Here is a 24,543-nt window from a genome sequence, read left to right on the forward strand (position 1 = left end):
ATAGGAGGTTACACTAAGAGGAGTGAAGTAAGTGATGTAGTCATCAAATTGTCACTTCTGATGACCTCTTCCTTTTTCTTTTGGGGGTGGAGGTCCCTGGTTGTATTTTACAGGTGTTCAATTTTACCTGTTTGATCTTGTGTCAGCACCCAGTGTGGACATGGGTAAGCACAAAGCAGGAAGCCAAAAGTCCCCCCCGAGACAACTTGCTCTACCATTGACTCCTTTCTATTATGGGCGGTAGGGGTCATCACCAAGGAGATAGACCTGGCAGAAAAGTGCTTATCGCTGGAGGTTGGCAGGGCTTAGTGAAGCCGTAGGAATACCCTCTAGCTCTGTGGATTTAGCTACTGATATGGCCCATGCACTTGACACCAACGTAGGGAGATGTGGTAAAGAGATTATAGATCCTGTTGCTATTGCTTCTATATCAGCCACTCATTCACCTGCTGCCAAAGAAAAGAGACATTGCAGAAAGGGGACCACTGGAGATCTGGGTCCTCCTGCCCTAACCAACTCAGACAACAAATCCTGGGATAAACTTTTAACTGCTATTAGTGACTTGCTCATGCCACTTAAAGACAAGCTGGACAAATTAGAAGGAGAGGTTGCGAAGGTCATTGCCTTATGTCAAAAGCTACCCTTGCATACTTTGGTCCCTAATTGTTCAGCAGGTGTGTTACAAACTGGGCAAGGTAAAATTAGAACCCAACAGGTTGTAGATACTGTAGTTGGTAACATTGAGGGGGCCAGCCAGTGGGCCTCTGAAATCGAGCAACTAAGGGAGGTGTGTGGAGTAAGACAAACATAGGGCAGTGTACGACTCTTTGTGAAAAGCTGCATGGCCCAGCAGTGGGTAATTCACGACCTATTGTAATCCCCACAAAGAGCACCTCACTGCAGCCTTGCAACAGCGAGACGCCTGAGCCTATTGCTATGCCCCCTTCGAGTGAACCAACTAACATTGATTGATCACCAGCTTGTTGCCCTTATGTAACTGTTATGGTAAATGTACCCCCCTTTGCAGCCAGGTCAGATTGAATCCCTGGAGACTCTGAAGATGGGTGGGTTGACCCTTTGGCGGAAAACTTTGGGGGTGAAGGTGTAATTGTTAATTTTCGGAGCCCTAGACTTGTGAGGGAAATTCTATCCAGAGCAGTCCCATGCCCACCATGTGGCACTTCTCTGTCGCTGTTCCCCTTGGGTTTCTTTTATCGACACCTGCAATTCCCGCAATCGCTGGCCCATCCCCGCATCAAGTCACTCACCATTCCGCCTGTGCCCACAAATACTAAGTTTCAGGTTTTGGGCTCACTATCAGCTAATGATTGACAAAGCCATAGGGGTCAGGAGTATAATAAAGCTGAGGGGTTTACTCCTGAGGGGCCCAAAAAATGACTAGTGATCATGGAGGAGGCCCCACAGTTTTTCAGGGATTAGCCAAGGCTGTCAGTACGTCATGTATTACTAGCATTGTTAGGGAAGCAGTAGAGGATAATTTACCCACCAATAGTTTGCCTGAGGTGGTATCTGGGGAGGTGATCATAGGAAGTAGAAGGACAAGACCTATAAATTTGCCACATGGAATGTGGGAGGCCTCTGCAATAAGATAGGGGCAGAGGAGTAGGATAACATTGTTAATGATCTCAATATCATCTGTACCCAGGAGACGTGGTGCGTTACCCCTATAGATATACAAGGATTTACTTCACACTTCTTGTGTGCCACCGCTTCCTAGTCAGGGAACGCTAAGGGCAGGCTCCAGGTACTTATTTATAACAAACTTCCTGAAGTAGTTAAAAAGTCTTCTTGGGTGGACCCTAACTCTCAATTGCTGTGGCTAGCTTCTAGGAGTATGGTGGATTTGGTGTTAATCAATTTCTACAATAATGTCTTCGATTCTACTCGTAGCAGAGTAGCCTACGCATTGGATTATAGCCTGCAGAAGTTCTTGCACTCAATCAATTCACCCTTTATTATATTATGGGCCAGAGACTTCAATATTTAGCCCTGTTTTACCCTAGCAACCCAGGTCTGTGGGCTCAATAGTCAGGAAGGGGTGGGCTATGATAACTGTTGCCATAATGACTATGGAGATGTTTTAAATTAAATTTTATCCAAATATGAATTGTTGTTATTGAAATGTAAATATGGTGTTAATGGGGAAGTGATCCCATACTTCACGGGAAATAACTCCTCATCTGCTATAGATCACATTTTAGTGTCTTCATCCGCCAATAATGTGTGTGATACCCCTTATATTGAGTGACCATGACGCCATTATCCTCCCGTCCTTACTCTGGGGCCAAAAGCGTGCGTCTTATGCTACAATGAATCAGGTTGACGCATATAGGGCTGACTGAGTGAGATTAGAATGGAGAGATATTGACTCAGATGGCCTATGACAGAACATTGTGCAGGGGAGTCTTTATGAGATTAATTATTATTTACAATATGAAATTGACCCTAAAAAGCTGCTTAGCTAATTTGAAAATGTTATTTCCTGTATTAAGGTTCTCTTAACATGTCAATCAAAAGCCAGGAAGCCTGAGAGGAAAAGAGGATGGTTTGATCATGCACGTACAAAAGCTCTGGGGGAACTTATGTAAGCTCTCCATAAATCTCCGAAATATTCTGTGGCTATTAGGACAATGTGCAGTAAGTATAGGGAAGCCCTGGAGAGAAGGAATAAGTTGTTGCGGGAGGAAGCATGGTCAAAATTAGCCTTGGTCACAGAAACAAATGATAATAAGCTGTTCTGGGAAATAGTGAATGAACCCTTTTTGTCCGATGAGGTGTTTCTTGAGATAGGATCCAGTGTTCCCTGCTTGGCTAGGGTGGCCAATTTCTCTAAAGTTTTTAAACATAAGAGGGGCGTTGCTGACATAGCTGGGTATGAGGAGCTGAGGTATGGGAACCCCATTCATCTAAATATTACCATTGATGAGGTTTTCCTGACACTCTATGCTAGTGCTGAGGATAGGCCCCCGGTCCTGATGGGGTACCTGTTGATGTTTTTTAAATCAACTATTAACCTTTGGGGTCCAATCCTTACCAGGGTGCTTAATACAGTAGTGGCCGGAGAGATTCCATTATCATGGACCTCCTGTATCATTGTACCAATATATAAAAACGAGGGATGAATCAGACCCTAAAAATTACTGGCCAATATCGCTACTGGACTCGTCTATGAAAATATTAAGCAGGATTATATTGGCAAGGCTTGACGAGTGGTACTGGAAAACAACATTCTATCACCTGTCCAACTTGGCTTCAGAAAAGGACTAGGAACCATGGAGCAACGTGTATTCCTAGACTTGCTGATTGGTAAATATACCAGGGCTAAAGCAGGGGCTTTGTACCTCTGCTTTGTTGATCTCAGCAGTGCCTTCGACCAAGTAAGCATGCTATTTTGTGGCCTAAGTTGCTAGAATTGGTAGCTCCAAATTAAGTATTGGTTTTCTGGCCTGCCGGTATAAAAATCTAGCATGCAAAGTCCGTTTTAGTCTAAAGGGAGAATGTATTCCTCATTTTAAGTTTGGGAGACGTATTCACTAAGGTAGTGTCCTTGCTCCGTTGCTATTCTCTTTATTTCTTAATGGGGTGGATAACTCCTTACAGACCATTCAAGCAGATCCACCATGTGTGGCAGGGCACCCTATACCTGTGTTATTATATGCAGATTATGTCGTCCTGATTTCTAGGACTCCGCAGGTACTCCAGAAAATAATGAATGGCTTTGAGGAATTCATGACTTTAAAGCGTACGATGATGAATAAATCAAAAATATTTACAATGGCTTGCAGCTAAAAGGCCCAGAAATGTAGAAGCTTTTTTATACAGAACACAATAATTACCACCATTAATTCCTTTAGTTATTTGGGGGTCCTATTTTCAGTTAAAGGGTCCTGGGAACAGCATATTTCCACGGGCAGAAACAAAATGTGTAGGAGCTTCTATGGCATCCTTAGATTTGCCAGCAAACTAGGTAGTCGTCCTGTGAGAGTAATGGTGAACATCTATAGGGCAAGAGTCTTGCCTATGGCCACCTATGGGGCTGGGGTATGGGGATACATGAACAGCACTCCTTTGCAAATGGAGGAAAATAGTTTTTTTTAAACGGTTGCTAGGATTACCTACCTCAGCATCTAATTGGAATACACATCAGGAGGTGGGTCTACAGTATTTGGAGGATGTGCTTCAGATGAGCCCCCTGTTACTGTTGTAGGTGGACTCTTGTTCAAGGCAAGACTGCTGGTTTAGGGATGGAAGCACTTTTGTTTGTAGGCGACTAGGCCAATCTTACAAGAAGTCGCAACTGTTAGCCAAACTCTTCCGGCTCACAACACTACCTCACCAAAAACCCAAACAGTGAAAGGTGATTTGTTGCAGCTTTTACGCATGTACTCAAGAGTGCAACATCTCAGGAGAATCATGGTTAAACGGAGATTACCATTTTCTCACGTGAGCAACATGTCTCAGTCACACACACAGGCAATGAAAGAGATGCAGTAAAGTTTTCAATAGGTTTTATTAACAATCTACTGTAAATTGCATTGGCTGCAATGATTAGGATAATGAACAATGCAATAAACATAATTGTAACAACGAGAGTCATGAATACAAGTGCCCCCACCATCTTGCAATAACATAAGATGTGAAGTAAGTGTGAAATAAACCCTAATACCCTAACATGATGAACCTAATCTCTAACCTTAAGAGAGCTAGGTGTGTTAAACCTAATCTGCCAGTACCATGTTCATGAGAAGAGCACCCCAACCCACATTACCTTGGAATAAGATCAGACTCCATGATGACACGAAGGCCGGGTTTGCATCAAGGTGACGCATAGCATAGATAGCGTTTATGGCATCTGATAGGAATCCCTCTGATTATCTTGTCTGTGTGAGGTGTATTTATACAGATCTTGTAGGACCCCTGACGCAGGTATGTTCCCAAATAATAGATAAGATGGCATGGTTGAGGTGGCAATTATATAAACAATTCCCTGAAAAGGTACATTATGTGGCTGTCACATGAAAGTGGGAAAGTACATGATGTGAGTACCCATGTATCTCATTTATCTTTGACGATGATAGTGATGCCTTTACAGAGTGGCACTGATAACGTGAAACTAAAACATCTTCCTAACTATAAACGTAGCAGCCATCTTGGAAGAAATAATTAAATAAATGTGCTAAAGCATAGCAAGCTAAGTAGTTAAAAGTCACTAGGTGACGGGGTCACAGGCCTGCAAGCCAGAAGGCTAAGCTAAACTCCTGATTCCCATTAAAACTAAACAGGATCCACTACACCCTCCCCATTGCCGGAACAAGTATGATGCTATAATGGTGATGCCAGAGAAAGTGAATGAACCCAAGCCAAAATTTCTCTGGACTAAAACAAGCTAAAATCATATTAGGACATAAATAAAATCTAATTAAAACTTGTTAAAATAGCTAAAACATACAAAGAGACAAAATGTTGACCATGACAAGCACAGCAGGCCAAAGTCAAAGGCAATGTTGGCAACCTTTGAACTTTAATAGAGATTGTATCTAGGCTGATAATCTCACTATATGGAGTGCATATGTCTCTCTAGCCGATGTCAAAGCAACTTGTTTCTGGAACAGTAAAGCCTTTAGTCTGCTCAGCTTGTCATAATTTACATGAGTAGTATCAATGTGAGGCCACATTTCTGCTACTCTTATCTCTTGTGTATGGGGGAATAAAACATGTCCGCAACACGTTACAATCTTAGAAACTCAAATTGCGTAGCAATTCCTGGTCACATACTGCAGCAGGTTTGTTTTATTCAGGACCACATAACTTCCATTCGAAAGTACTTGAAATGGTGGATGAATCAAAAGGATGGGAGTAACCTTCAGAAAACAGGCCATTTCGCGATGCCTGCATTGCAAAGGCCATGAAGGGACAACTGTTTGCAAATCATTGAATGACTAACAGTAGTCTCACATTCGCTTCCGCTAAGAAAGACCCCTGTTTCACCATTCAAACATTTATGTTCAAAAGGCAACTCCCACTTTTCTTTAATATAGCTATCGCCTAGCCACTCGTACCTACCCACGGCAAGATGTTTCAAGCATTTTGAAAAAAAAAAGGTGGAAATGGGCAGATTTATATTGCAAATTACTAGCTATACTGTCAATGGACTTCTGCAACCGTAAAAGGCAACTTTTCTAACTTTTCCATGTGAAGCATGGTGAAACTTGCTACCCTTTTAGCCAATGTCTGTTGTTTCCTGGATAAATTAAAAGCAGTAAACAGGTCACTACTGTTAATGTATTTCCATGGAATGCAGCCATTATTCGAAATCTGTAGTGTCCAACCCAACTGCATTATGGAATGCAATTGACTTTGTCCATGGTGTAAAAAGGATATGTAATTCTGAATGATGTCAATTGCAGATGACACAATGTTATTAAGGGAGTATATTCTGTTGGACAGAGTGTTAATGGCATTATTGACAACAGCTAAAGCCTTTTCCAAATTTCCAAAACACGCAGCAGCTTCCATTCGAGAAAACTTCCAGATCTCATTGTATATGGCATAGATGAATCTTTTAGAGCGTGGCTTTCTGGACCTAGCAAGAAGTCCTGCAAGTCTATATCTTCAGAAAGAGTATTAAGATATTCCTTAACTGCTGCTAAGGTGTTAGTCTGTAACCACTCTTGGCACAGTTAACCCACGCTGTATGTAGTAACTATACCCAAGTGTTGACCCGAGACAAAGCAAGGGTCAGGCCGGCTAATCTTGAAACCCCCTGAGGAATTCACAAAACGTGTCTGACACCATTTTGTGTCTATTGCCCATAATAACCACCCGCCGGACTGGAAAGTGAAGAATGATAGGCACCAGCCTGAACCTTTGCATCTAATTCCTCCTCTGTGACATTTAGGAAGGATTGCCGGTTGGTGAATTTTGCAGGTGTGGGATACTGGGAACTTTCATTTGTTTTATTTTTGCTATCCTTAGACAGGATGTCTGTTGAATTGTATCATTCAAAAAGATAATTTGAAAAGGAATAAGGCATATTCTAAACAAAGCTTCCCTACCCTGAATTTGCTAATCTTGTGTTCCCCATACACGATTTACATCAATAGTGTTCTTCCAGTATTCGTAGCCTTCAACTGCAAGTTGGGAAACAAAGGAATCTGAATAAATCCATTTTGTGTTTGTTAGCAACATTTTCCTAATTTTAGAAGTTGGTAAATTGAAATAGTATGACTCTGCATTTTCAATGTCATGCCCAGAAAAAGATGCCAATTTATCTGAATAATGCTTTGACCTCCCCATAGGCGGAGTTGAACAGCGTTCTCACTGTGTGTAGTTAAATACTGATCTGTGTTTAGTTGCACGGTGCAATGTAGTAATGTCCCCAGTTGTTATAGCAGAACATTTCCCCATAATTCTTTATGTTAGTGTACACATCATCACTTTCAAATACAGTGTAATCCTTCAGTTTATCTTACATAGGATCAACTGTTTGAACATCCCAGTCATTGAAAACAACACCAGGTGTAATTACATCAGTCAATGAAATCTTAAAGACATATGGAATTTGAATGACCTCAGAAGGCCCATATATATCAAATGGAACATTATCTCACACAATCCCATCAAGAATTGGTACTGCTGAAACGTTCACAAGAGACAAGCCTCTTCAGACCTTATGTGAGGAAAGATATGGTGTGAGAACTTCAGCCACTGGCTTAACGTAGGAGTGTTCAGGAAGGTAATGACGATTTATAAGGAGAAAAAAACGTGTCATAAACCAATCCATAATAAAAATGTAAGCAATGTCAGAAATATTCACAGATAGTTCCATGGCTAAATTAAATAGTTATTTTAAGTCATATACACAGCTTACGTTTCTTTGAAACAGTTCCAGTAGTAGGTGCAGATTAAGTTGAAGAAAAGTAATCAATGTCGATGAAGTAACCAGAAGCAGTCTCTGCAAACATAGGAGCCAGTGCATTACTGGTGGATGGATCAACTTCACGTGGAGGCTCATAGTAGACAATGTCGTCAGTTTGTGTGGTGTTAGAATAGAAGACAGCCATATCTTGGACAGGTGATATCATTGAGGTGGTGATAGGAATCAGCAAAAGCTCATTTTCCCCCCCTCTCCATGCTTTAGGAGGCATTTGTAGCATCATTGTACACCGTTGTAGTCAGAAGTTTTGTTATTTCTTCTTTGAAAAGGTATGTCCTGTTGGGTAGTGAGAGGGTACCGGGAACTACTCAAGATACCTCTTGGTCTACTGTGCAGGATCGGCCACATGGTGAAGTTTGAAGTTGTCAATGTAGACAAATCTGTTTGCCTTGGAACCAAGAAGCGGAGGTAGGATGACATTTCTGGTACCTTGTAGTCCCAGGACTTGAACCGGTGCTTGGTATGAGGGGCTGAATTCCTTCTTTACAGCAATCTTTTCATGAACCAGATCCCCAACTTTAGGAATCCAGCCAGTAGTAGTTGCTGACCAATCCCTTATTCCTAAGGTGGCAGCACTGGTGGATGATTTATCGTCATTAAATTGCTGAAGCTCCAGTGAAACAGTGAGATGTTCATTTATGTCAAAAGGTGTATCTGCTGCCACCAAACCAGGACCATCTAGATCCTGGACATACATAGGTATCCCAAAGAGAACCTCATAAGGAGAGCGTTCTCCCAAAGACCTTCTTGGCAGATTATTCAGTGCTCTCTGGACCCCATATAGGTGATGAAGCCAGCTGTGGCCAGAACATAATACTCTAGCTGTTAAGGACTGCTTTAGATCTCGATTCCTCTTCTCTACAACCGAATTTCCCTAGGGATGGTAGGGTGAGGAGTAATGGAGTTCAACACCCATTGTCCCCATGGTGTCCCCGAATGCCTTAGAGGCAATGGCAGGACCCTGATCCAAATGGAATGCTGCAACTGCATATGTACTGATACAGATCAGCAAGTCTTTTATAACATTTCGAGCGTCAGCCGACCGCTATGGCCATATCCACAGGAATCTAGAACAAGAATCTACTTTGACTAAGATGTATTTGTATGCACCATCCCGTTGAAGGGGACCTCAAAGGTCCAGGTACACACATTGTAGGGACCTGTTGGACACTAAGAGGGATGTCTGCGGTAGGCGTTTGATATTTGAGCCCTTTATCTGCTGGCAAATGACATAACAAAAGACATTGCTTGGTCTGTTTGTATAGAACTGGCCACCAGAAGCGTTTCTGTAAGAGTGTTATTGTGGCCACAACACTAGAAGGTGCAGAGGTGACACCCTCATGCACTCCTTTGATTAGATCTAATCCCTGGTCTTGGTTGGGGATCACTCGATCTCAAACCCCAGAAAGTGTTGCATAGGCAACATTCTGTGCACTGACGTCGTATGAATATTTTGTAGGGTATGCTTTTGGGAGAGGCTTGCCTTCAGCCGAAGGTTTCACGGCAGCCAAAATGTAATTATCTAATCTCGTCTGAGAACGAGTCACTGCAGCCACAGAAGCCACAGCTACTGTGGATTTGGCCACTTCATCAGCCAAAGTGTTGCCAATAAAGTGTACTCCTACATGTTGGTGGCCCAATGTATGGACTACATGAGCACTAAGTAGCTTATCCTTAAGATCAGCCACCCTCGCCCTCTCAGTTCTGTTCTATGGTGTTCCCCTTTGAGTCTCTAAACCTGTTCAAATGACAATGATTAAGATAATCATTGTAGGACTGGACACCGTAGTTCGAATCACAGACAATCAGAGTGGGCTGTCCTGGATTGTATGTTCTAGCGCTACGATAGGGCCTTTAAGTTCAGCCAGCTGAGCTGTGCAGTCCCCCAGGGTCTGTGTGTAGGTATTATGAGGATGGAATATACCATCCTTCATCACCATGCTCACAGTTGTACAAGCAGCTGAGTATTGATGTTTAGTGCCTACGGCTGGTTGTCCTGAACCATCAGTGTAAATGGTATTTGTCAAGCGGCACGATGTCTAGAGATGTGAGGTACTCCTGTTCATATTGGAGAAATTCTTGTGTCTGTAGTTTTGGATCAGATGTATTCGACATCGGTGGCAGTCAAGGAGGTTGCCCATTGAATCCAACTTGGATGTAATGCTTTACCTTTAGGAACACTAACTTTTGTGACAACCTCCAAGGCTTGCACTGGGGTAACAACAATAATGCGTTTCCCTTGGGTATGTGGTCTCTCCTTAATGGGAGCCATCTGAACTGCAATCAGAATTTGTTCTGTGGGTGCAAAGCGTTTACCTGCATTGCAATATAAATGTGATTAATATGCTGTGGGTGCTGTGTCTCCTTCATTAAAGGTGACATAAGTGAACTCAATGGCACCAGCAATTATTCTGAATACCAAATTTGTTTTGTTGTCACAGGTGTGTAAGTGCTTTGCTTCTAGCATGTCATGTTGCAATCCTCTAAGAATGCATGTGTGTTCTACTGTCCAGTGTCTGCTAGAAAAATCAGGGCATTTTAAGTCATAGAGTGGCTTGATACGTTGTGCATAGTGAGGAATGTAAGTTCTGCCAAAATTGAAGAAACCAAGTAAAGACTATAGTTTCTTGATAGTATTTGGTGACTGGAGTTAAGCAAATTTTTCTAGAAAGTGCACGGCCATGCTCTTGCCCTCATTTGATAGCTCGTGTCCCAGAAACAGTATGCTGAGAAATGCTATTTTAGTTTTCCTAAAATTAAATTTGTAACCAATGGCTGCGAATCATAGAATAATCCGATTGACCCTGGCAAGATGAATGTTGAGGTCGTCATCTGTGAGATAGATATCATCCACATAGGACAATGCCTCAGGATCACTATCATGCAATATTGGTGTTACACTGACTGAAAACAGCCCTGGGCTGCTCTTATAGCCTTGGGGCAGACAACAGATGCGTTTTTGTGAGCCAAATGAGAATGCACTCAGGTCCCGACTTTCATTTGCTAAATTTTGGCAGAAAAAATCATTGGAGATATCCAAAGTTGTTTTATATTTTTTACGCGCTATGTTGTTAATTAGTGTTGTGCTATGTGAATTTTGTATTACGTTTATGGTGTATAACCGTTTAAGTGCCTGTAATCTAAGACTGCTCTGTATGAACGGTCGGGTTTTGCAATGGGGAATAACAGGTTATTCATTGCAGAGATACAAGGCTCAATTAGTCTCTCGTACTCAAGCTGAGTGAGGATCTTCCTCACTGGAGCCTTAGCTTTGAGTTTAACAGGATATTGTGGCTGAGGCTAGTGGGGTGTACATGGCTACATGGCAAGCAGAATCCTTGTCCAAACCTACATGGTTGCGGTATAGTGCAGGTACCTGCGCTAAAGCCCAGTTGACAGAGTATGCTTGTTTTACCACCTCTGGAACAAGATCAGAGGAGGAAGGGAAAATGCCATCTTCCCCATGTGAAAGCTTACGGACGTGCTTAGGTGGCCAGTCCCTTTCGGCCAGCAGGATATCACAACTAAGTTTATCCCAGAATATCACATTAATGGTGCTCTCAATGTCTCCCTCAATTTGGATATTTAAATCATAAACCCTGTCTGGTGGAAGAACATGCCCATCTACATCCTCAACTGCAATAAAGTCGCTAGTTGCTGTCCCATCCCGATGATCTTTCAGATTCTGGTGACATATTGTGACTTCTGCCGCGCTGTCTAGCAGTGTCACTGCCCACGTCTTGTTCTTCAGCAATGCTCCCAAGTTTACCGGCATTTCTGATTGACAGTGATACCAACTTTTTCTTTTTTAAATGTGACTTTTGTCGTGGAGACTTACCTTCTTTTTTGTCTGAAGACTGTTTGAGTCTTTCTTCTGCTTCACGTAGTCAGGGCGACATTCTGACCTGCCCTCTATTTCGTTACGTCTATCCGGTGCGTCCTGAAAGGAACGAGAGGGACGTGCATTAGTATATCTGTCAGGATCTTTTATATTTTCTCTGTTTCTGAGATTATATCTCCTTTTGGAGTGCTCTGGGTGTGCAGAATCTGTTCTCTGACTTTGTCTGTCTTTAATTTGCTTTTGTTTATCCCAGCACTTTTTAGAACCCTCCTGTGCTTGTTTAGTTCCTTTCTCCGGAGTGGTACTCTGTATTTCAGGCTTTTTCGGCTTGGCTTCCAAACTATCCCTTCCTATACTGGTATAGGTATATGTTAGATGTTTCATCCTTGGCGTGGTCTCCCTTAACTTTTTGCCCCTGTTTCCCAGGTTGTTGATGTGTGCTGGACTCTGTTTTTGCTGTTTTTGTTACTCTGGGCACTTTACCAGTTCTAACCAGTGCTAAAGTGCAAGTGCTCCTATACAAAATGTGTATGTAATTGGTTTATCCATGATTGGCATATTTGATTTACTAGAAAGTCCCTAGTAAAGTGCACTAGAGGTGCCCAGGGCCTGTAAATCAAATGCTACTAGTGGGCCTGCAGCACTGGTTGTGCCACCCACATAAGTAGCTCTGTAATCATGTCTCAGTCCTGCCACTTCAGTGTCTGTGTGTGCAGTTTTAACCTGCCAATTCGACCTGGTAAGTGAACCCACTTGCAGGCCTAAACCTTCCCTTTTCTTACATGTAAGGCACCCCTAAGTAGGCCATAGGTAGCCCCATATGCAGAGTGCAGTGTATGTTTAAGGTAGGACATATACAAATGTGTTTGATATGTCCTAACAGTGAAATACTGCTAAATTTGTTTTTCACTGTTGCACGGCCTATCCCTCTCATAGGTTAACATGAGGGCTGCCTTTAAATACGATTAAAGTGTGGATTCCCATTGGGAGCGGATAGACATGTGGAGTTTGGCGTCTATGAGCTCACAATTTAAAAATACATCTTTTAGTAAAATTGATTTTAACATTGTGTGTTTGAAAATGCCACTTTTTGAAAGTGAGCATTTTCTTGCTTAAACCATTTCTGTGACTCTGCCTGTTTGTGGATTCCCTGTCTGGGACAGTTTGACAGTTGGACTGGTTGCACCTCTCAGTAGAGAGTGACACTAAGGGAGCTGGGGTGTAGTCTGCATTTCCTGATGAGCCATCTGTGCTAGGAGGGAGGGGAGGGGTGGTCACTCACACCTGAAAGGGCTGTGTCTGCCTTCACACGATGCAGTCTCCAACCTCATGGTGTGTGTCTGGGGCCTGGCCTGGGCAAGGCAGGATTTCCCAAACAAGAGAGACTTTGCTTTAAAGTAAGCCTACTTCAATGGGCAAAATGGATATTAGAAGGGCACCCAAAACCACAGACTTTAGAACACTTCTGGAAAACAAGAGGAACCTCTGCCTGGAAAAGAGCTGAGGAAGAAGAGCTGCCCTGTCTGTGACTGTGCTTTTTGAGCTATCCTGCAGTTGCTGCTTCTGCCTGTGCTAGAGGACAAAGACTGGACTTTGTGTGCCTTCCTTCTTGTGAAGAACTCTCCAAAGGCTTGATTTAGAGCTTGCTTCCTGTTGTTTGCTTCCTGTTGTTTGAAGTCTCAGGGACAGCAAAGGCTTCTCTCTGCCAGCACCTGGAGCCTCTGCTGAGACTCCTACTTTGCCAAGTTGTGCCCATCCAGTTCCTGGGGCCCTGGAAGGAGAAGCTGGCAGGACGAGAGTGAGAAATCCATGCACAGACCGCCGTGCGGGGAGATGATCAACGCAACTCCGAGACGCGGCTGAAAAATGGGCGAGCCGCCGGCTTCGCAGCTGAAATAGATGCTCCTCTGTAGTGCAGCTGGGAGATCGATGCATGCGGATGGAGAAATGACTCGCAGCATCGCTGATAGAGGCTGGTGAGATCGCAAACCGTGCTGCGTGTTTTTCGACTCATCGCGCAGCAGGATTTCTGACGCAAACATCGCTGGGTGTGTAAAAATGACACAAGGCCTGCCCGGACCCAAGAGTACTGTTTGGATCGATGCATTTCTCTCCTGCGGAGAGAAGAAACAACGCATGCCGGCCCGACTAAAGGAGAAATGACGCAAGGTCTTGCTCGTGAGTGACATCGATGCATCGCAAGCCCCTCTTGATGCGCACTCACCCGTGCAAAGTTATTTGTGACACACCCAGGTACATTTTCACGCTAACATCGTTATTGTTGTGCTTAAAATCTCATGAAGACTATTTTTGCTTTTCAATTAATAACTTGACTTGTGTATTGGGGATTTTTGTAGTTTTGGTCTTGCTTTGTTTAGATAAATATTTCCATGTGCCATTTTGTAGTGTTTTCATTGTTACTATATGTGTTGGTACTAATACTTTACACCTAGCACTCTAAAGTTAAACCTGCCTGCTCGTGCCAAGCTAAAAAGAGGCTAAGAGGGGGTTAGCTGAGGGTGATTCTGTTTTACCCTGACTAGAGTGAGGGTCCATGCTTGGAAAGGGGTTACCTGACTGCCAACCAAAGGCCCCATTTCTAACATTGGCAGCAGCGATGGGATTGGACTTGTATTTGTACTGTTTTGAGTTCAGACCACTATGTGACCACATACTACTTGTCTTGTGATTTTTGCTTTTATCTAAAGGACTTCTTTTGTTATAGTTCTTGCTGATCCCTTGATTGACGTTTTGTGAAAACTCCATTTGGGAACTTGTTTTTCTGCCTTTGAAACTTTGCACGTTTTTTAACTCTTCATCATCTCTCAATCTGGAGATGCATCAGCTGGAGTTGCTTTCGACATAGAGAATGTAGAGAGCTACACAGTGGCTCAGTTGAAGCAGTTCTGCAAAGATTTTGCCTGTTCCATTAAGAGCTCATCTAAGAAGGAGGAGCTGCAAAAGGTACTGAGGGCCTGGTTGACAGCCAAAGAAGCTGAGGGGCACACAGATTTTGAGCAGCAAGGGGAGGAAGAGGTGCAAGTCACTCACAATGATGTAGTGGGTGGGCTTCTTCTGTCCAGAGAGAGAGAGTCTCTAAGGCAGGTAGCAGTGTGTCCTCCAAGGGTCTGACACCGGAAGAGTTACAGGACAGACAGGCAGAGAGAGAATACCAATTGGAGCTGAAGAATCTCAGTCTAGAGATGGAAGAGAGAAGGATGGCCATTGAGGAAATTAAGATACTGCTGTCTCATGAGCTTAGCTTAAAGGAGTTAGATCATAGGAGCCAGTCCAGTAGAGATGGTGGCAGCAACAGCACAGTACACCCTGAGAGAAGGGTACGCATTTCATAAGACCTAATGAAGGATTACAAAAGGGAGGGTGACATATACTTGTGGTTTAAGGGGTATGAGTCTGCTCTCCACATGAATCTGGTCCCTGAAGCTCCATGGGGGGGCGGGTCTCTGGAAGCACTTTGAGGTAGAGGGGAGGAATACACTGACAGCCTTAGGGGATGCTCAGAATCTCACCTACGCTTCTATGAAGGATGCCCTACTCACAAGATATGGTCTCACCCCTAGCAGTATAAGGATAAGTTTAGGTCCTATAAGAAGAAGGAATCCCAAACATGGGTGGAATGTGTTGATTCTTTTTGCAGGTCATTGGATGGTTTGGTGAAGGGCAGTTAGGTAACAACGTATGAGGGGCTTTACAATCTGATTGCTTGGGAGCACTTGTACAGTTTATGTTTTCCAGAGCTGCGCCAGCACCAGATTGATAGCAAGCTGACTGATCCCAGGAAGAGGACCACAGGGAGAGCACCAGGGTCCAAAGGAAGTATGGGGGAGACCATGCCAAAGGTAGGCAGGGTCCCCCTCAGAAGAAAGGGGGGTAAGGGTAAACAGGGGATGTTCTCGAAAGGGCACCAAACTGATTCCCAAGGTAAAAATTCCCAACCCCCCAGTGAGAAGAAGCCATGGTTCTCCAAAGGGAAGCCAGTGGCAGGGGGACCACCACATAAGTGTTATGCATGTAATCAAGTAGGTCATGTGAGGGGGGATCCCACATGCCCTAAGAGTACCCCAGCACCCACTGGTGAGCCATCCCCGGATTTGGCTAGTGGAGCGTTTGGGGAGGAGTTGGTTCCAGGTGAGTGGGACCCAGCTGAGATGACCCTTGTCTCACTAGGGGACAGTAGATAGTCCAGGTAACCCTCGTGCCTGAGAGCACTAAAAAGCACAGGCAGTGGGTGACCATCAATGGACACAGGGTGGAGGCTCTGAGAGACACAGGAACCAGTGTGACTACAGTGAGGAGTCAGCTGGTGTCTAAAGAGCAGATTGATCCCTGGGTACTTCACCAAGTAGTTGTAGTGGACAACTCAGAGGGCCTGTGCAGAATGGTGGAGGTTCCTTTGAATGGGGGGGTCTCAGGTTCCTTAAATGTAGCTGTGAATCCAACCACGCCTGTAGATTTTTTGCTAGGCAGTGACCTGGAGGATTCCCCTTGGAAGGAGGTGGAACACAGGTCTCAATTGGAGATGTTGGGTCTGCCTGGGTGGGTATGCATATCCACCTGGTCAATGGCAGCCCTTCAAGGTGGTCAAGAGCCCCTGAAGCCTTAAACAGTGGCCCAGGGGACCGCCACGAAGAGGAAGGGCAGGGGCGTGGGATACCGTCCCCAGAACTTTCCATGGTCCGGGAGGAGGCAGAGCCTGAAGGTGATGCCCGGAGCCTACAGGGGAACAGGTGGCTGAACTGGGAGAGATCCCTGAGCTGTTGCAGTGGCAGCAGGAATAGGGGACCCATCAGGGAGGCATTCTGTGAGGCACAGAAAGTATGCCCTACTCTAGAGGGCCTGCGGCAGCAGGCTGCAACTCAGGTGGCTGGTGAGGAGCCAGGTACTCACCTGATCTATTGGGAGGACCGCCTCCTGTATAGTGAGCCTAAGGTTCCTGAGCCTGGGTCAGCTCGTATGCTGGTGGTACCCCAGTGCTTCAGGGCCTTCCTACTGGGGTTGGCTCATGATGTGCCTTTGGCAGAACATCTGGGGCAGGACAAGACCTATAAGCGGCTTGTCTCCCACTTCTATTAGCCTCAGATGCACAAGCATTCTGCTGCACACTATAGGTCTTGCACAACTGTTCAGGCAAGAGTGGGGGGAAATGTTAGGTGCCCCTCCAACCTCTTCCTTTAGTTAGTACCCCCTTTGAAAGGGTTGGTATTGACATTGTGGGGCCTCTGGATCCCAAGACAGCCATGGGCAACATGTTCATCCTGGTCTTGGTGGACCATGCCACCCGGTACACAGAAGAAATTCCTCTGACGTCAGAGGAGGTGGGTCGTGTACTGATGGGAGTTTTTACCCGCATGGGGTTCCCCAAGGAAGTGGTATCTGATAGGGGTACCAACTTCATATCAACGTATATGAAGTCTCTGTGGAAGGTGTGTGGGGTGACATACAAGTTCACCACATCTTACCACCCCAAAAGTAATGGTCTGGTTGAGAGATTCAACAGGTCCTTGAAAGGCCTGTTAGAGCCCTTGAGGTGGAAGTGGGACGTCCTCTTACCATGTCTTCTGTTCGCTTACAGGAAGGTGCCTCAAAAGGGACTTGGGTTTAGTCCCTATGAGCTGATCTATGGCCACCCTGTGAGGGGACCTTTGAGTCTGGTGAAGGAGGCTTTGGAGAAAGCTCCTGGTAAAGCCCCCCCTAAGGATGTATTTAGCTACGTACTGACTTTAAGAAACCAGACTGCCCGCTTCAGGAGTCTCGCACAGGAGAACCTAGAAGCAAGCCAGGAGGATATGAAACGGTGGTATGACCGGAATGCCACTCTAGTCGAGTTTCAGTCGGGACAAAAAATGTGGCAGGTGGCACCAGTGGAGCCTAGGGTCGCACACCTGTGCACACATGATGTGGACACTGGGACAGTACACCCATTAAACAAAGAGTTTACAGGGTGACTGACAGGGTCAGGGATAGTATTAAGGATGAGGTATCCAAAATGTAAACCCTAGGGGTTATTGAGGATTCCAGCAGTCCTTGGGCCTGCCCAGTAGTACTGGTCGCAAAGGCTACTGCACCTGGTGCCACTCCAGAACTCAGGTTCTGTGTGGACTACGGGGGACTTAAAGCGGTCAGCAAGACTGATGCACACCCCATCCCCCGAGCTGATGAGCTCACTGACCGGGTTGGGAGCTGCCACCTACCTCAGCACGTTTGACTTAACGTCTGGGTACTAGCAGATTATCTTAACCGTTGGGGCCAAGGAGAGGTCAGCATTTTCTACCCCAGATGGACACTTTCAATTTAAAGTGATACCATTTGGGATAAAGAATGCCCCTGCCACCTTTCAGAGGTTGGTCAACCATGTGTTGGCAGAGCTGGATGAGTTCAGTGCCGCCTACCTGGATGGCATTGCTGTTTTTAGTTCTACTTGGGAGGAACATCTACAACACCTCTGCAGATGCTGGCATGTAGCCAATTCTACTGCTTCCCCTTTAAGGTTACTGAGTATGATTAATGAGACTGCGTCAATGTTACACATTAGTTTCATCCCCAAATCTTGGGCTGGAGCAGCCCCATGCTCATTCTTCATTTGTTTTAGCACTTTCGGTAAATTGGCAAGTTTTGGGGTAGCATGTGTGGTAGTGTAAATCGTAGCGAAGACTGTACCCCATGTGGCGCAGTCACCAACTGAGGAAACCATCCCTAAGGGCAAGCGCAATGTGAGAATTTTATGTTTTTCCTGCGGTCCTGTATGGGGAAACACAGCTTACATCTGCTTAGTTTTCCGGACTATCCAGAAAGGGGACTTTCTTTCGTTCTGTGGGCACTTTGCCCATGATAGAATGTACTGTTTGTGGATTGATCCCAGTAGTAGCCATCCAGCAGGTGCTGGTGGTGCTGGACATGCTAGTGTTGTGTTCAGAGTTCGCATTACGAACTGAAGAAGTCGTCTATATAGTGTTACTATCTCAATGTATAGATTGCACAGATCAGCTGCCTGCATGTTTTTTTACACCAGGATGAGGTGTATATGTGGCAAACATAGGCCATGTTGGTCCTTCGTTACCTAAGGGATCTAATCTCACAGGTTGTAATACATGTGGGAGGGCGCCATTATGTTCTTGATAAGTTATTGGAATTTCAAGATACTGGTATGCATGTACCATTGTGGTACAGTTGCAGTCCTGTATGTGTGAAATGTGAATGATCTAGCGTCTTCTTGAGGAATGGTGAACCAAGAATAAAATGTTTCTGTTTGGTAAGCTTCATTAGCTTCTATGATGAATGTGACATGTCCATCCTCTTCTGTTAAGCTATGCTCTACTAAGTGCAGTATTAATGCCTGTCCGGCATTTTCAGGACTGTCTATGGTGTTAGCCATATTGTGTAATGGGTAAAGAGATGAAACACCAAGTGAGGAGAAAAGTCCTTTTAATTGTTTGAGCTAAAACAACCTACAGCCTAATCAGGTGCTCTCTGTTCATCTGAGGAGGATCTTCCCAAAGACCACATGTCTCCGTATAATGGTACTTAGGGTACCTGTTGTGTGTAAGACAGTGATACTCAGGGTATCCGTAAATTAGTGCCTGAACACCATCATTGGTAGCGCAATGTAGTAGTTGGACTCTTGCTCTAAGCAAGACTGCTGGTTTTGGAATGACAGCACTTTTGATTATAGGCGACCAGGCCAAATCTACAACAAGTTGCAACTGTCGGCCCAACCGTCCCGGCTCACAAGCAGTACCTCACCAAAAACCCAAACAGTAAAAGGTGATTTGTGGCAGCCTTTAGGCATGGACTCAAGAGTGCGACATCTCAGGAGAATCATGGTTAAACGGAGATTACCATTTTCTCACATGAGCAACCTGTCTTAGTCACACACACAGGCAATGAAAGAGATGCAGTAAAGTTTTCAATAGGTTTTATTACTAAGACTGCAATCTACTGTAAATTGCATGGGCTGCAATGATTAGGGCAATGAATAATGCAAGAAACAGAATTGTAACAATGAGAGTCATGAATACAAAGACCCCCACCATCTTGTAATAACATAAGATGTGAAATAGGTGTGAAATAAACCCTTACACCCTAACATGATGAACCTAATCTCTAACCTAAAGAGAGCTAAGTGTGTTAAATCCATTCTGCCAGTACCATGTCCATGAAAGAGCCCCTCAACCCTTGTAACACTGGAACGAGGTATCAAGATCAGACTCCATGATGACATCAAGGCTGGGTCTGCATCAAGGCGATGTGGAGTATAGATAGTGTTGATAGCATCTGCTAGTAATCCCTCTGATTATCGTGTCTGTGTGAGATGTATTTATACAGATCTTGTAGGACCCCTGGTGCAGGTATGTTCCCAAACAATAGATAAGATGGCATGTTTGGAGCGGCAATTATATAAACAATTTCCTGAAAAGGTGCATTAGGTGACTGTCACACAAAAGTGGGAAAGTACATGATGTGAATACCTACATATTTCATTTATCTTTGACGCTGATATTGATTCCTTTGCAGAGTGGCACTGATAATGTGAAACTAAAACATCTTCCTATCTATAAACATAGCAGCCATCTTGAAAGAAATAATTAAATAAATGTGCTAAAACAGAGAAAGCTAAGTAGGTGAAGAGTCACTAGGTGATGGGGGAACAGGCCTGCAAGCCAGAAGGCTAAGCTAAACTCCTGATTCCTGTTAAAACTAAACAGGCACCACTACATTACTATGATACAGCATCTGGGCCAAATGTGAAAATGCCTTTACTAAACAACTTATTTTAGATTGTTTAAAATTGGATAATGCCTCTGCTATCCCCTGGCTTGTTTATATTGATTCTTCCTTCAGTACCATGCTTATCTATAAAATTAGACCCTGAACGAGTTTTGACACTTTAAAAAAGAATAATTAAGGATACATTCCTTCAACATAGGTTGGACAGCAGGAGAGCCAAAGAAATTATGAAATCTACAGTTGTGTATATATACACATCCCTTTCTCCCGAGGAAAGTTGGAAAAGTTATTTACCTAGTGTTACTAATATGCAGCACAGATTTGTCTTGATAAGATTTAGACTGGGAATGGTGGTAGAAGGCTGGCCTGGTTTGTAGTGGGTACCTTGGGGACTTACACCTTATACCAGGTCCAGTTATCCCTTATTAGTGAAATGTAGTAGTGTTCTAGCAGCTTAGTATGATAAGGGTAGCAATAGCTGAGCAGCTTAGGCTGAACTAGGAGACATGCAAAGCTCCTGCAATAACACTTATAGTTACACAGTACTTATACATAAGTAAAGACAATACTCAGTGTTACCAAAAATAAAGGTATTTATTTGGGTGACAAAGTACCAAAAATATCTTAGAGACAATACTCCTTCTGAAGGTAAGTATTATACACAATATATACACTAGACACCAAAATAAGGCAAGTAAATAGTCATAGAACAATGCATACAGTAGGAAATCCCATAGAAGGCAATGGGAGAAAATCGGTCTAGGGGCAACACAAACCATATACTAAAAAAGTGGAATGCAAATCACGAATTCCCCCCTAGACAAGTGTGTGTGCAGAATACTGGGAGAGTAAGAATACAGTAAAGGTAAGTAAATGACCCCACCCCAGAGCCCAGAAAAGCAGGAGTAAAGTACTGCAAGTTTCCTTAGAACACACTACAGCTCGTTTTGGGGATTTTGCAGCAGCCAACCAAGTCTGCAAAGAACAACTGCTGGATTATTGGACCTGAAGACCTGCAAAGGAAGGGGACCAAGTCCAGAAGTCGAAAGAAGTTCCAGGAAGGACAGGAGCCCTTGCCAACCCGGAAGAGGGTGCAAAAGAAGAGTCCATGGTTAGTCGAAGATGTCCGAAATGCACCCTAGGAAGATGCCAGCAGGTTCCTGCATGGTGCAAAAGATGTCCAACGGTGTGAGGATCATTGCAGATGAGATTTCGTGTTGGAAGGCACCAACAAGGCTTGGCTACCACAAAAGTGCGTTTTGCATCAAAATGGCACTGGATGGACCCAGGATGGACCTGGGGACCTCAACTCTGTGTAAGGAGGAAGGGGGGCACGCAGCCCTCAGGATATCAGCCAGCACCCCCAGGAGTCACAGGATCTGGGTTCAAAAGAGGTGCACAATGTGGTTCATACAGCACAACAAAAGAAGGTCCCAAGCCGGAGAACAACTCAGCGAGTTGTACATCACAGGATGGAGTGCTGGGGACCTGGACCAGGCTGTGCATGCAGGAATTTTGAAAAGAGTGCACAGATGCCTCAGGAGGTGAACAAGATGCAGTACTCAAGCGTACTGTTGCTCTCGGGGAAGGCAAGGTCCTACCTCCTCCAAATTACGTCAGCAGCACCTCAGGACAGTCTATGTCGATGATGTCCACCCCCTGTGTCTTTAGGAGCACGCTCGTTGCTGTGAGAGGTCGTTGTCTTGGAAGGTGCCTGCTTGGAGCAGGGGAGTGACTCCGTCACTTCACTTGAGATTTCTTTGGTCCTTCTGGTGCAGGAAGAAGACAGGTAGTCCCTGGAGCGTCCACACCATGGAAACTGTTGCAGTTGCGGACTCTGAGCTGAGGTTGCTGAAGAAAAGTGTCCCTTGTAGACACTTTGTTGCAGTTACACCATTTCTTGGAGCAGGCTGTGGCTGATCCGAGGTCAGAAGAGTGTAAAGTTGTTGCAGAGGATTCCTGAAGGATACTTGCAAGCAGAATCTGAAGAGAACCCACAGGAGAGACCCTAAGTAGCCCTGAGAGGGGGATTGTCTACCTTACCAGGTATGGACCTATCAGGAGGGGTATCTGACGTCACCTTCTGGCCCTGGCCACTCAGAGCCCTCCAGAGTGCCCCTACACCTTGCAAAGCAAGATGGCTGAAGTCTGGGACACACTGGAGGAGCTCTAGGTCCTGGCTAGCAGGATCCCAGTGAGACAGGCAAAATACACTGACATAATGGTTTCTCGGCCCCCTCACCCCTCGCCAGGCTCCCTTCAACATGCAGCCTCGCAGTGACATCACTCTGTACAGCCCCTCCCTGCCCCAAGGCTGCCTGCACGCTCTGCCACTTCCTTGTGACTTTTTTCACTGCCCTTCCCCACAATCTGCCAAGTAGCAACAAACAGGCTGCAACTGCATCAGCAATGCGGCTCATGTCAGGCACACCATTCCAACCCAGGCCTGGTCTTAAACAACGGGCCTGAGGAGATCATCATGTCCTGCTGCACATAACATGCATAGAGCTACCCTTACCTCCTCTCAGTTCTCAATGGCTGAACACACATTTATGGTTCCCTAGTGCTACTCTACCCTGCCTTGATGAAGGAGTCAGTCAAAGAAGCTGAACTCCTGACCCAGCCTCTTATATGTAACGTTTTCCATGAAAAGACCCGAGGGGAAAATGACATTGCCTTTGCTCCCCCCAGGTCCCCTCATTCTGAGCAGTGTTAAGTATTACATCATTTAGCATATCAGAACATTTAATCACATAGGGGCATATTTAAGAGCCCCTGGCAACATTCTAATGCCATATTGGAGTCATAGTTATTTACGCGTTGGAAGGCCAAAAACGGCGTGGCATATTTACAAAGTGCACTTTGTAACCCTTTGCGCTACATCATGCCTGCTCCAGGCATAATGTATGCGAAGGGGGCGTTCTAAGAGATTTCTTTGTGTCATTTTTTCTGGCACTTTTGACACCTGCTCAGAGCAGGCGTTAAAAGGAGGCTTCCATTGGTTACAATGGGACTCTGGGTGCTTTGTGGGACTAGATAAGCACCCAGAACCTGCAAAGCGTCGGACTAGCGTGAAATATTCTGATGCTAGTCTTTTAACTACCGCCATGGTGCACCGTGCGGTGCACACATGGTGGCGTTAGGGGGGGTGCTAAGGGGCGCAAGAAATGTGGCGCTGCACTATGTGCAGCACCACTTTTCTTAAATATGCCCCATAGGTTTTTGTACTGCTCTGATTTCAAAGATTTTTTTATATATGCTGATTAGTCATTTGTTAGGACCACCATTATTAGGTTTTTGTTTTTAACTAAGACAACATGGTGTGAAAAAGAACTGCTGTCAATTAACAATCTTGCAAATATCCCGCCTATTATTGCTGCATCTGCTAGCATCAGAATTTGCGCCACTATTTTGTAACTGCTGCATTCATTAGTAACTGTGCACAATAAAGTTAGAATCGCCTGCATGTGACTTTTGGACTCATTATGGACTTCTTACTACTGTGTGACACGTGATCTCATCTGTTATGGCTACTGCCATTAGTAAGTGCTCTGCAGATCACTGTTACACGAAGGTGTGATTACTGCCCTCATATTTAATTGCTGCATTTATTATTGCCTTGATGTTTCTTTCTTCACATCAGATTAGTGGATTAGATGCATTCACTTTAGGCATACTACGCAGCACATTGCCAAGGGAATTCTTGCATTCCTGTCAGTAAATGGGTTTGTTGCATATGGAGCACGAGAGTCAAATACTGTTTTAACGAGCCCCGGGAGAAATTTTAATTACGCCGGCGTAATTTTGTGAATTTTGCATTACACGTATTACACGAAATGTCTGAAATTATGCGATTACACTAGTTACATAATTACACCAAGGTTCTATGTAAAAAATAGAGAGGGAGTAACATAAACAGTCAAAACGAGAGTGGCTGTTGTTTGTGGCAGTTGTGCTTCCTGTGCTTTTTCACAGCATACTGTGTACTTGCATTAACGCA

At 44.6% G+C, this 24,543-nt stretch overlaps 1 protein-coding gene across 1 annotated transcript in view; it reads left to right on the forward strand.

Annotated features, from left to right (window-relative positions):
- The window catches only part of LOC138304302 (serine protease 27-like), a 422,171-nt gene that overhangs the window by 171,474 nt on the left and 226,154 nt on the right, over positions 1-24,543 (forward strand). The gene's annotated exons all lie outside the window — the stretch shown is intronic.

The sequence above is a fragment of the Pleurodeles waltl genome, chromosome 7, assembly GCF_031143425.1.
Source record: "Pleurodeles waltl isolate 20211129_DDA chromosome 7, aPleWal1.hap1.20221129, whole genome shotgun sequence".
Classification (NCBI taxonomy): domain Eukaryota; kingdom Metazoa; phylum Chordata; class Amphibia; order Caudata; family Salamandridae; genus Pleurodeles; species Pleurodeles waltl.